This window comes from Peromyscus leucopus, chromosome 2 (genome assembly GCF_004664715.2).
Source record: "Peromyscus leucopus breed LL Stock chromosome 2, UCI_PerLeu_2.1, whole genome shotgun sequence".
Classification (NCBI taxonomy): Eukaryota; Metazoa; Chordata; class Mammalia; order Rodentia; family Cricetidae; genus Peromyscus; species Peromyscus leucopus.
Genome location: NC_051064.1, coordinates 113,386,081 through 113,399,862, shown reverse-complemented (window position 1 = coordinate 113,399,862; position 13,782 = coordinate 113,386,081).

Below are 13,782 nucleotides of genomic sequence, written 5' to 3'. Positions count from 1 at the left end.
TGAGATGATCAAAGATATTAATATATGTTAGTGCTTAAAGCACTACCTGATGAGTACCAATAAATATATGTTTATTTTGTTATCACTTATTTGTCTAATTTATATGCATATCTCAAAATCTAACAGAGTCTCTCTTCAGAGTTCCTATTTTGGCCACTCAAGGTCAGGATATATATCATTCGTCTGGGTGTCCCTCCTGTACTGTGGAATTTACTATTTATTTCTATGCCCTCTCTCCTAAGCTCTGAGCTCTCTAAGGGCAGGGATGTTCCCTGTCCACCAGCAGGAGGCCAAGCACATGTCAGTGGTCATGCTTAACTCTGACAGGCAGAATAAGGCTCCAGCCCCAAATGTTCACAACCTAATCCTATAAGAGTGTTACTAGTCTCGGCCTCTGAAGGCTGCTATAAAATTTTAGATTGTGTAATTTATAAACATCAGAAATTTATTGATCAAAGTTGGGAGAATAAAAAAAATCTAAGGTCAGTGTTTCCATAGATTTGGGGTCTATTGAGGGTTTTTCCCCCACCTTGTAGATGGTACCTTCTTGTTACATCCCCATATGATGAAAAGGTGAACAAACTACCTTAGACCTCTTCTATAAGCACACTAATCCCACTCTTAGAGATGAGTCCCCCATGGCCCAATGGTCCTTGCAAATGCTTTCTTCTTAATATCACCAATTAGGGGTTGGTTTGATTTATGAATCTGAGTAGAGGAGGAGCACAATCATTCAGACCCTGGCATTACCTTGAATAGTTAAAGGAAGTTTGCAAAAGTGACCCAGTTAAGGATTTTGAGATGGGGACAGGACCCTAGGCTATCCAGGTGGGTCTAATGTAATAATAAGGATCCTTAGAAGAGAGAGGCAAGAACATCAGAGTCCACAGTACAAGATATAATGAAGGAGAAAGATTAGAGGGATATGAGGGAAGGCTCATGAGCCAAGGAATATAGGCAACCTCTAGAAACCTAAATAGCTTAGGAGATGGGCGCTTAGAAACTCCAGAATGAATATATCCCTAATACTGTGACCTTGGAGTTACTTTCACTAGAATAGTAAGGCAATTAACTTGTGTTGCTGTAAGCCGATAAATGTAGTGATTTGTTACAGTGACAAGAGAGAAGGAATATATTGGCTGAGCACAAAACAGGCCTCTGAGGAAGTACAGTTGAGAAGAGGTCACCACTCACTCCAGGCCCTCCCTGAACCCTGGCATCGGGGAGAAGAAGGGCAGTATGGATGGCTCCCTCCCACTCTCACACATGTTCTCATCACTTGGGATATTCTAGAAGCAAAATTAATTTCACAGGTGGAAGAGGGGAGAAAAAGCAATGGGTTCAAAGCTTATCAGTGGCTTGTAATCTGGGTTCTTAGAAGAGGTTGGGATATCTGTGGGGTAATGGAAGAAATAGTAGCCCAGGGGATATGGTTTAAGTCCCCAGGTCCTGAGTTTAAATCAGCCAAATTTCTGTGAGATTTAAACACATTCTTAACTATACACCTGTGTATGCCTTGTGTTCCACATGTCAATTAGCAGAAATACCCAGAAGTATTTCTAAGCTGCCTGGATCCCACCTCCAAATATCTAAGTAGTTAACAAAACTTGTCAGTTTCACTCACTGTAAATCTCTCAAATTCACCTCATATTACATAGCTATAAACATCTTCTGGTTTTCTAGTGACAGTCACCTTCACATAGCTCCAACCAATGAGATGTAAGAAGTCCCCTGGGAAGTCTTCTGGGACAGTTCCTTTAATGAATGACATTCACCTCACACAGTTTCCCTTTGGCATTACCCTGTTGCCCTTCTCACCTGGAACATAAACGTGGTAAAGCTGCGGGTCTCATGCCACCAAGCAAAGCCTCCAGTGCTGGGAATGTTAGGTCTTTTTGAGTTGTTGGCCAAACAGGTCTCAAGCCTTCAAGCATCACAGGTTAATGCCACATTTGAAATATGAGAACAACAGCCAAACTATGGTCTGCAGATTAAAGGAAGATGAGTAGCTAGAACCTTTAATGGCATCCCCAAGTCACTATGGCAACCCTATATGGTCTCCTCTGGACCTGAGAAAAATATACTCTGTTGCACAGCTTCCCAGCCAATGAACACACATTTATTGACATGTTCACTTTGTTTCTTTGTTCATTTTGTTTCTTGGTGTTCCAGGAACCAGACTGTATCTCCAGCCCGCTCCAGTAGATTGAGTACTGTCCACAGCAACAATCACTGTCCTGCAGTTAACCTACTCTGACAACAGAGTACCAGGTGATTATAAACTACAATCGTTAAGTAACAGTTAATTTAGGGAGAAAGGGGACCCTGATAATACTAGGTATACTAATGTGTTAGTATGAGTGGAAAGGAAAAGACAGGTAAATAGTCATGGTGACACTAGCGATAAGTGTTAGGTTGTTAGATGAGAAGGGGAGGAAATGAACATTCATAGAAGCAGGAATAATTGAGATGATGGAAAAATTGGATGGATATGTGAAGGGTTTGGTTAACAGTAGACTAAAAGAGAAGGGGTAAAGTATATAAGCATATGCCTAATATTTCTATACCAGGTCAGCCTCTGGGCACTGGGAGAATAACAGAAGGAGGAATGGGTAAAGGGGAGGTGAAGTATTGGTGAAATTATTAAGGCCACTCCACGTAGTTAAAAGGGAGATTTATTTAATGGTGTAACTTACAAATGAAGGGATAGGTAGGTTGTGGGTTCTGTGAAAGACACAGCGCAGTCTGGCAGTGTTCTCTGGAGAACTCTCCTCAGGCTACCTCTACTGTCCACTGTCCAAGAAGGAAGAGAGTGCAGCGCATTCCGATCTCGGGTCTTCAGGGCCCTCCCTTGGCCCTGCCTTGTAGGCATGACAGTTACTGAAGCCTCAATGGAGGTTGGAACTTCCAGACCAAAGCTGGAATGGCTACCCACTACATCTCCCCCTTTTGTCTAAATAAGAAGGTTCTAACTTAATACAAGACTATATACAAAGGAATGGTTATCAAATATTGTCCAGGAGTAATGAGGGATAATGACCTAGATAAAATGGAACTACAATCAATGTGAACAATATCAAGCAAGAAACACATACTAAAATCCAGAGAAGTCTAGAGCACAGGTAAATGGTATGTTACAAAGATCATTCCAAAATGTGTCCTATCCTAAACAACTTGAATCTAATACTTAATATGTTCTATCTAAGATAATATATATATATATATATATATATATATATATATATATATATATATTTGTATATATACTAAGTTGTAACTATAACTGCTAGTCTTCAGTCCCATCAAAGACCTGAGAAGGAATATAATGGTACCTGAGAAATGGTAGATGGATGCAAGCAACTTTCTGAAATCTTGCAAGAGTAGACAGAGACAGCCGGAAGCCTGGACAGTCACCTAATGTTTCTCAGCATTGTTGGTGCATTCAAATTGGCTACAGGCCTAGACTATCTGACAGACCATTTTCAGAAGCAGGAATTCTGAAAGACCATCTTACCCTGTCTTGGCAGAGTACAGTGATCGCTTTCCTTGTGTCCTGCTTGTCCAGAAAGGACAGCATTCATACTGTCAGCAGTCGAGGCAAGGGCAGTTCTTTGCCCAGTAGGCCATTTTGTGCCAAGAAGACAAACTTCCAAATGGAAATGTCTTAGAAGCCCAACATTCTCTTGGGATCAAATTGGTGCTGCCAGGAGCAATTGTGTCTCTCATGTTAACAGAATTCTAAGTTATTTAAATGCCATATTCTCTAGGTCTATGAAGTGTTTGAAGATTACCTGTCCATCTGACCTATGTATCTGTAAATCTGGATAACCTAAATAACATAACTATAGAGATGACAAGCACAGATGACTATAAATCTATAAGTCTTATCTACCAAAATAACCTAAAAACTAAGGCTTCATGTAAACAAGGTAAACAGTCTATAAGCAAATGTACAGTAAAGGACGATGACTTCAAAATTGTGACAATACACAAGATATTTATAACAAAGGTAGGAATGTACAGTGCGATATGCAATATGACAATAATCTTAAATATATATCAATATACAGAATATCCTAAACAGAAGTAGAACATACATACAGTATGACATATAAATTTACATTTGTATCAATATACAAATATTTCAAATAAGAGTAGAAATATATGTACATTATAACAAATATAGTTCTATATTTGTATCAATATACAAATTATCTTAAACAGGAATATAAAAATAGTTTACATCTGTATCAACATATAAGAATCCATAACAGTGCAAATTATCTATGGCTGCTATTTTTCTAAATTTCTTTACTAGTATATAAAATAATCTACCATAGTATCTTATACCTATCCATTCCATTTCTTCTTTTCCCCCTTTTTTTTAGGAGAATACTGAGTCTAATATTTTCTTCCACACTCAACTCTATAACCATCATCCATAACTCTGAGAAATATGAAACCTTAGGGAGAAGGGACATCGTTTTCTTAGAATTGCTTCCTGCTGTTTAGGGGGTGATGGTAACTCTGTTGGGTACTATGAGAAAGCTCAGATAGTTAAATCTCAGTTAGACTAACTGTAGGCTCCGCAGCAAGTCTTAGAGTAATGGGTAAGATTGTCTGAAATTCTGGCAAGAAGTGTAGTATGATGATGATTACCATGGCATCATTCTGTATTGGGTAAAGTTGTGGGCGCCAGATATTGGTGAAATTATTAAGGCCACTCCATGTAGTTAAAAGGGAGATTTATTTAATGGCATAACTTACAAATAAAGGAATAGGTAGGTTGCGGGTTCTGTGAAAGACGCAGTGTAGTCTGGCAGTGCTCTCTGGAGAACTCTCCTCCGTCTACCATCCAAGAAGGAAGAGAGCGTGCAGTGCAGTGCAATCTCGGGTCTTCAGGGCCCTCCCTTGGCCCTGCCTTGTAGGCGTGACAGTTACCGAAGCCTCAATGGAGGTTGGCACTTCCAGACCAAAGCTGGAATGGCTACCCACTACAGAGGAGACATGAAACAAAACAGAAAAGAGAAGAAGAGTGAGAAAGCAAGAGAAACAGTAAAAGGTGAGAACAGTGGGGAAATACTGTTGGCCTGTTATGATGATATACTACTACATAAATAAGAAATATCTATAGGGGAGGAAGGAAAGCTCCACGAAGGTGTACAATAATGGAATCTCTGGCCACTAAGCAGTAGCTGTAGTAGGGAAGGAAAGCTGGGTGGAATCTCCAGCCTGAGTGTTCTTTTAATCTCCCTAGTCCTCAGTTCTTACCCGGGCTGTGCTCTGTGTTGATTTTTACCAATCACTTTCTTCTCTTGCGTGTGTGAATTTTTCTTGATTCTTTTCTCTGAGCTGGGTGGGTAACTGAGGCAGACTCTACCAGCCACAGCTGTGTTCCCACCAGGTCGAGAGCAGCTAGTGACTGTGTGGTACCCAGAGCACTGTTTAGGGATTTGTCTGGTCCCTACTGCTCTGCCTTCCCCAGTCAGGCTGCTAAAGGTAGCCCTGGCAGTCATTGCTGACAAGTCCTCCTATGAAATCCCTGCTTGTGAAGCTTTTGTAGAGAATCTGCAACAACCCAGTTTGCCTGGGGTACAATGCAGCTACAGCAGTGGCATGCATGGGCTGTGTTGGTTGCAATCTCAGCAGCATGTCCAGTCTGACCGGAGGGAAAGTTCATGGATCCAGTGACAGATTAATTTTCCTAGAGTGTTGATCAAGCAGATTCAGGGACTGGAGAAGTAGTTGATAGGATGATAAAATATCCCTGTTCCTTTTGTTTCCCAAACTGTAATAAGCCACTCATTCCAATGTGGTTTCTAGTCCATCATCTTACCCAGAAGGTCCCAAAGGGCAAGTTTCACTCCTCGCTATATTCAATCTTGTGACGGATTTCATTGAACCACTCTCTCCTTAAAATGCCTTCTTCTATTGCCTTCCAGAACTCCCTCCTACCTTCCTGGTTTCCCCTGTTTTTTTTTCTCTCTACGTGATGGAGGCAGAGGTTGCAGATCTTTTATATAAGTACATCATTCTCCAGGGTCACATATCTAATGTCACAGAAAATGTTTGGATTATTCCTGACTCTCCTGAACTCTGGAGACACATATGTTGCTGTTTAGTTGACATCTCCACTTAACTGTCGAAAAGGTATCTCACTTTTAACTTGCCAAAAAGAATAAAGAAATCTGTTTTCAGCCTCCAAACATGTTCTCATCTTCATCTCAGCTAAAGGTAGCACCATTCTTCCAGTTATTCAAGCCAAAACTCTTGGAGTGACACTTAAAAATCTCAGATAAAAATCCCCTTAAAAATCCATTGTGGAGAGATTTGTGTCTATTCCACTCTCTACTGTAACTTCAGTTCCTGAAAGAGTATCTGTTCCTTAGTGGATGTTTAATAAGTAGTTTCTAAATAAAGGAAAATTTTAATTAAATTAACTGAATGACTAGGGTATCAAGTAACTTAACAAGTAAAATAATTATAAATTTTGATATGTGATAAGAAGTAAGGCGTTGTTAGAGAAAATAACAGAAGAGTTCCCACTTCGACAGGCTAGAAATGTTTTTCCCTGAAAAATATGACTTTGAGATCAGACCTGAAGGATCAAAAAAAGAGCCATCATGACAAGTGGCAGGAAGAGAGCACTGGCATGAAGACCCAGAATAACCAAGAGTTTCACAGCTTCTAGGAGGCAACAGACAGACAGATGGACAAAAGAAGAGGGAGAGAAAGAAGTGGTGGACAATGGTGAGCGAGCAAGGCCAGCTCCTACAGGGCTGTTATGGATCTTCATTATGAGTCTATGTACCTTTATTAAAGGGTCACTGGCTTCATTTGTTATATCAACTTTCTGAATAGGAATTTGGAGTGATGACAAGACCTGGGGATTTGGATCCCTCTTCTTCCTAGTTTAAAACTAGGCAACTGTCCTGGTTAGTTTTAATGTCAACTTGACAGAAGCTAGAGTCATTTGGGAAGAGGGACCTGCAATTGAGAAATGCTTTAAGACTTGCCTGTAGCCAGCCAGTGGTGCATCTTCCTAATTGATCATCACTGTGGGTGGTACGGTTGGTGGACCTGGATGCTATAATAAAGCAGGCTGAGCAAGCCATGAGGAGCAAGCCAGTAAGCAGCATTCCTCCAGCTAAGTGAGTAGAATGAGAAGAAACTTTGAGCTAGCAAGAGCCAGATGATTTTAGCAATAGACTATAATAAATACTCACAGAAACAATGGAGAAGGAAAGTGTTTCCATTTACAAGTTCAGGAAGCAGCTAGAACATGCGGCCAGACCTGCCCAGAGTTAGGTGTTTGGGAGATGTGTGCCAAGGTGACACTGGTGACCAATGGAGAACTCCCAGGAGTAAAGAGCATTAGTTAGTCAGGGCTGTGGGCTATAACTAGTGGAAAGGGTCAGGAAATCTTCAGCAGAACTTGGCCATGTGAGAGTCCTGACAACTGGAAACAGAATTCTTGGACTCAGGCTGATGGTCAGAATGGGTGTCTGGAAGTTGTTACCCAAGAGCAAGGCAGGGGCCCAACACTGGGAGGAAACTAGTGTATCAAGAGGGTCACCAACGGTGGGGGGGTGCGCAAATGAGACACCATGCTGAAGCCTGGTTCCCAGAGCTGGGCATTCATTTCAAGGTTTTCCTCTTAAGAATGGAAGCCTAGTTCTCATCTAGATAATGTAGATCCCAGCAGCCAAGCCAGGATGCCTACCACACAGAGGTGCTTCTAGGCTCTGTCCTCTCTGAGCTCTAAGCTCAATGAGGGCAAGAACAATGCTTTCTTTGTCACTAGAGCCCAAGTAATGTACTGTGCACAAAGGATATCCTCAATAAATGCTTAGAAAATAGATCAATGAGTGGATGGATGGACAGATGAAGAAACCATCTCAAAATTAGTCCTAGAAATTGGGCATAAATCCATAAAATATTTTTGTAAAGAACTAAGATTAGTGATCTATAACTACTGACTAAAACTGTAGCCAGCACTGGCAATAAGAAATAAGAGTGTGTGTGAACATACACACAACGAGGGCAGAGGTGGACATCAAGTAGCCTCCTCCGTTACTCTCCGAAACAATCTTTGAGAGTCTCTCACTGAACTTGGAGCTTGCCATTTGAGCCAACAAGACCCCAAGATCTGCCTGTCTCCTCCCACTTAGCATTTAAACTATAAATGCACAACACTGCACCTGATTTTTACATGGTTGCTAAGGAATCTGAACTCAGGTCCTCTTACTCATGCAGCAAACACTTTACTCACTGAGATATCTCTCCACCCCCAAAAGTGTGTTTTTTAAATCACTTGAATAAGAAAGATCTAATGTACCAGAGGCTGGATAGCCCAGAGACCTAAGATATAAAAAAAAATCAATAAAATAATTCCTAATGATATTCTGCTATACTCATGGATCCATGCATAGCCCAATTGTCATCAGAGAGGTTTGCTCTGGCAGCTGATGGGAGCAGATGCACCCACAGTCAAACATTAGGCAGAAACAGAACCCAAATTAGAGATCTCCATCAGGTCCCTCCCCTGAGAACTCGGGGAATCCCAAGGAAGAGGAGGAAGGGGGAGGGGGGAAGAGAAGGAGGAATTGTAGGAGCCAGAAGGTCAAGGACACCAGGAGAACACAGCCTACAGAATCAATTAAGCAGGGCTCATAGGTGTTCACAGAGTCTGTCTGGGTCTGTGCTAGGTCCTCTGCATATATGTTATAGTTGTGTAGCTTGGTGTTTTTTATGGGACTCCTAACAGTGGAGGGAGGCTCTCCGACTCATTTGCCTGCCCTTGGGAGCCTTTTCCTTCTGCTGGGTTGCCTTGCTTAGCCCTGATATGAGGGGTTTTCCTAGTTTTATTGTAGCTTGCTATGCTGTGTTCAGTTGATATCCCTGGGAGGCCTGCTCTTTTCTGAAGGAAAACACAAGAGGAGTGGATTTGGGGGAGGGGAGGGTAGGGAAGAGGATACTGGGGGGAGTGGAGGGAGGGGAAACTGTGATTGGGATGTATTGTAGAAGAGAAGAATAAAAAAGAAAGAACGATCTAATATATATTTCTACTTTGTACTGAAGCTACCGACATTGCCACTAACCTGGTATCTAACTCCCTCTCATGGGCCACCATTTTCCTTTTTTAAGACAAAGCCAAACCATGAAAGGGGCCCTGCATGAAGGTAGCAAGGCTGAGAAGCTCCAGATCTTCAGGGACCCAGATGATAAGCTGAGTGAAGTGCCCAGGTGGGAAGCAAAAAGTAGCAGCATGTGGGAACACGTACCCTAAAGATCAGAAAAGGAAGATGAACAAGTGGCCAGCAGGCTCAGATGTTGATCAAAACCAAGTAAGCGAACTGTTCATTACTAGAAAGTAAAGCCATAAAGCTTTGAAGTCAAATGACCTAGAGATTTCCACGAAGGGCCTACTTTCAAGTAGACATTCGCTTTCTATGAGAAGTTGAGCAAACCAGACAAGAATGGCCAGGAGGAGGTTCATATTTTGAAGTATGAGAAAAGTCTCTAAATTCCAAGCCTATACATCTTGCTATATAGAAAGCCATGAATCAAAGTGGTCCACTGTCTTGGACCAACCAAGTGTCTTTACTCTGGATTAGGCAAAATATATAAATATATAAATTAATTAATCTAAATTATGTTATCTAATAACCACTTATGTTTTATCTCATAAAAAACAGTGTGACTATCTCTATTGGTGCCCCAGAGGGCATCTACTGTCTGTACCAGGACCCTTCTATGCCCAAACCTAACAAGACTCACTACTGAAAACCAGGATGTCAGAAAAACCTCTGGAGCAATTCCTCACCTGCATGGAGTCCTGAGTTCTGATATAGAACTCAGAGCATGGTGAGCCCCATCCCTACATTCTAGCTTTAGGGCAGGGTCATAAGACTATCACAGGTTACTCAGTGGGTTCTCAAAAAATGTCTGCTTGATTAAATTAAAAGAAGCAATAATGTAACACCAGTTATAAGTGGATGAGTAACTGGATACATGAATGAATGAAATCCACAGCCTCTCCCCTTTGTCTTTCTTATTGTAATGTACTCTGGCCTTCCATCTCACAAGCAAAAGGCCACTTCCTGTAGGCTGCCATGTTTCCTTAAAGACAAATTACTTTTGTAAAATCGTTTTCCCTGAAGAGCTCTGCCCAACCTCATCTTCCTATCTTTTTATCTATTTGCTTGTTTTTTGTTTTTCAGAGAAAAGAGCTCATGTAGCCTAGGCTAGCATAGAACTCATTATGTAGTCAAGGCTGGCCCGAACTCCTTGACCCTCCTGCCTCCACTTCTTGAGTTCTGGGATCACAGATGTGTGCCACCATACCTGACTCTGATCCTTTGCCCTTAAATACAATTGATATTCTGATAGACAAATATATAGCTCCAGCTGGGTCACCAGGTGTCCACTGGATCTCTTTCACTGAATGACACCTATATATTTCAGATTCAGCAGATCCTAAACAGAGCTCAGTACTTTCCCTCTAAAATCTTCGCTTCTCTTGGTATTGCCATTGCTGCAACTGACACCTTTGATTATTGCTATGTGGGTGCTGCCCTCAACAATTTGTTTCCTTTACCACACACATCCAACCAAACAGTGAAGCTCTATCTACAGCCAGGTGTTGACGTGCACCTGTAGTCCCAGGAGTTCAAGGTCACCTGGGAAATGGAGTAAGACTCTCAAAAAAGAAGAATAAAATCTCCCGATTCTAAATCTAGTCTGTGGAATAGCTATTCTTAAATTCTCTATGGGAGAGAATCCTACACGATGACTTTGAATTCTATAAAAGGTAAATAAGTCAACCAGAAGCTTCTGGGAGCCTACGGATTGGAGAACCCAAGTCAGCAGCACTTGGATCTTGTTGGGAGCCTCCTTAGAAACTCTCTCTAGGGCAGTGGCTGGTGGCAGCACCCCCACAGTCCCTCTCCACTGCTGTCAGCATGAGCTCTGCTCAGAAACCCAAGTGCAATGGTGGAAGAATTCTGGAAACACCAAGGAGGCAAAGGTAGACATGAACCACCAAGACACCATCGTGTCAAGGTGATCATAGAAAAATAGCTGGTGGTGCAATGGCTCTTAAATTGTGCAAGAGGAAGGGTTGCAGACGCTCAGCTTCTTGCAGCTGGGGTGTCACACGAATAGTCTAGGTATGGACATAAGAGTGATTGATGTGGCTCCAGAATGACAATATCTCCCATGTCTAGCCATAAATCAGCAAACTACCTTCAAAAATCAATCCTAATCTGGTGACCTCTCACCTTCTTTACCACTCTGTACCATTGTCATAGATCTAGATAGATTATAGATACAGTCGATAACAGATAAAGATTTAGATATATGATGTCATGAGATGCAGAAAGAACTTCTGCCTGTTGTACTGGACAGTAAGCTCCATTAGGGTAAGACATTGATGGTGTTCAGTGATATTTTTCCTTCCTTAGCTAGATTTAAAAAAAAGGGTGGGGGTGTTAATATACAGTAGAGACCCATATGTGGATAGGTTGATAGATAAATAACTGAATGAATCAGAGAGACTGGGTATGATGTGAGTTTGTCCATAACTTGTAATCTACATCAGCCATTATTAGGTCAGTTATATTATAGTAACAACTCCAAAGAATCCATGGCTTGAAATGATGAACATTTATTTCTCGTTAGGTATCCATTGTGAGTCACCAGAGAGGCCTTACTCATTGTCACTGAGTATCCCAGGAATATGGTGGCTATATTTCAACACTGGCCTTCATCACATTGGAGGAAATAGAGTATTGAATCATGAACTGGCTCTCACAGCTTCCTTATGTGTGTTATTTACACTCATATAACTAACTAAAGGAAGTCCTATAGTCATACCCATATATAGAGAGAGAAGGAAACTACTGGAAAGGAGAAGGTAAATGAAACCTGTAGATAACTTTATAATTACCACAGATGAGTGGGGTATGCATTTGAAGAGATATGGGTGTGAATCACAATTAGTGTTGGTGGTAGGAAAATGATCTGAGGACTCCTGTGGAAGCCAGTAAAGGCTTTCATGGCATCTGAAACAGTTATTTATATTCTCTCCCTCTCCTGTCTAAACCTTTCCTGACATCTGGCCTAGTTCCCAAGGCTTTTCTTCAGTCCAATACCATTTACTGAAATCTCTCTACTGAAATAGACAAGGGAAGGCTCCACTTCACCTCAACACCAAGCTTTGCTCTCTTCACAGAACCTTGAGAGTGCTGGACACAACTTCCATGACAATAAAGACTGTAAGGGCCAGAGAAATGGATCAGTGGTTAAGAGCACTTGATGCTCTGGCAGAGGACGACCTGTGTTCAGTTCCCAACACCCACATGACAGCTTACAACCTTCCTTAGCCCCAGTTACAGGGTATCTGGTGCCCACTGCTGGCCTCCATGGGCACCAGGCACACAGACATACTGTGCACCTATGTAGATGCAGCCAAAACATTCATACAAATACAAATAAAATAAACATTATTTTTTTAAAAAAAATCTATGAAAATAAAGGCTGTGGGCTGCTGATAACGGGTGGTTTGCCTACTTTGTAACATATCAGTGATTCCACCTCTCTCCATTTCCCCATGGCTATCTTAGCCAGTTTCCCTTTTCCATTTCCTCCTCCATCATTTTTAAGAATTCCTAACACCCACAGCAACCTTTTCCTAGCCCCGTGGCTCACGTGTGCACTGGCTCTCCCTAAGGCAAGACGCAGGTACTGCAGAAAGAGCATAGGTGTGGGATCAGACCTAGTCTCAAATCATGACTTACCATTTACTGGCCACAAAACAGCAGCTTTCCTTGTCTTATAAAACAGAAACAACATAACAAACTCAGTAGACTCCTGTAAGAGTGCAATGAGAAAGCACAAATCTCACCTAGTAGATAAAACATCTGTTCTTGTGGCAAGCTTATGGCCACGTGTCGATCTCCCCTGCTAACTGAAAAGTCCTTGGGAAAAGGACCTGGATTGTGAACACTGATTCCTGGTCTCTGAACCTAGGGCAATATTTGGGAACTAGTATGTGCTTAATCAATATCTGTTAATGAATATGAAGTATTTTGTTAATATATGTGCACGTATATAGACCCTGACATGAACAGATATCACAGACACACTAAACCAAAGCTGGGCCCATTGCCTCTGAGCTTGGCATCATATCAAGGGTTGGACACATTTTTAAACTATCTCAAGTGACTTTCTTTCCAGCTGCCCTTCAGGTTGCACTGGAATGACAGAGCTCTGACATCTTTATCACACGATTCCTAAAGCATTCCTCCTGAGTTATGATGCTTCAATATTTGCCTAATTTAGCTTCAGTTTGGGTTTAATTACAAGGGATGTGGGTCTGAGTTGAGTTGGATTTAGATAAGGGAAGAACAGATAACAAGTACATTATCCTTGCTGAATGACTTTTTCCAGACAGAGAACCACTATGGAAGAAGTTTTGCAAGAAAAAACAGACAGACAGACAGACAGACACATGCATGCACACACACACACAGAGAGAGAGAGAGAGAGAGAGAGAGAGAGAGAGAGAGAGAGAGAGAGAGAGAGAGAGCACTCTATGGGAATAAAGGTATAATAGTAGACTTCATTCCAGCTTAAAACACTCAGAGTTACCCCAGAAAGCGTGACCTGACATTCAAGGCTTCTAAAACCTGGTCACCTCTCCAATCCCTGCAACCTTGTTACCCACCTCCTACCAGTTGCCACCCCACCACTACTGTACTGACCTTATGAACCTCGTGG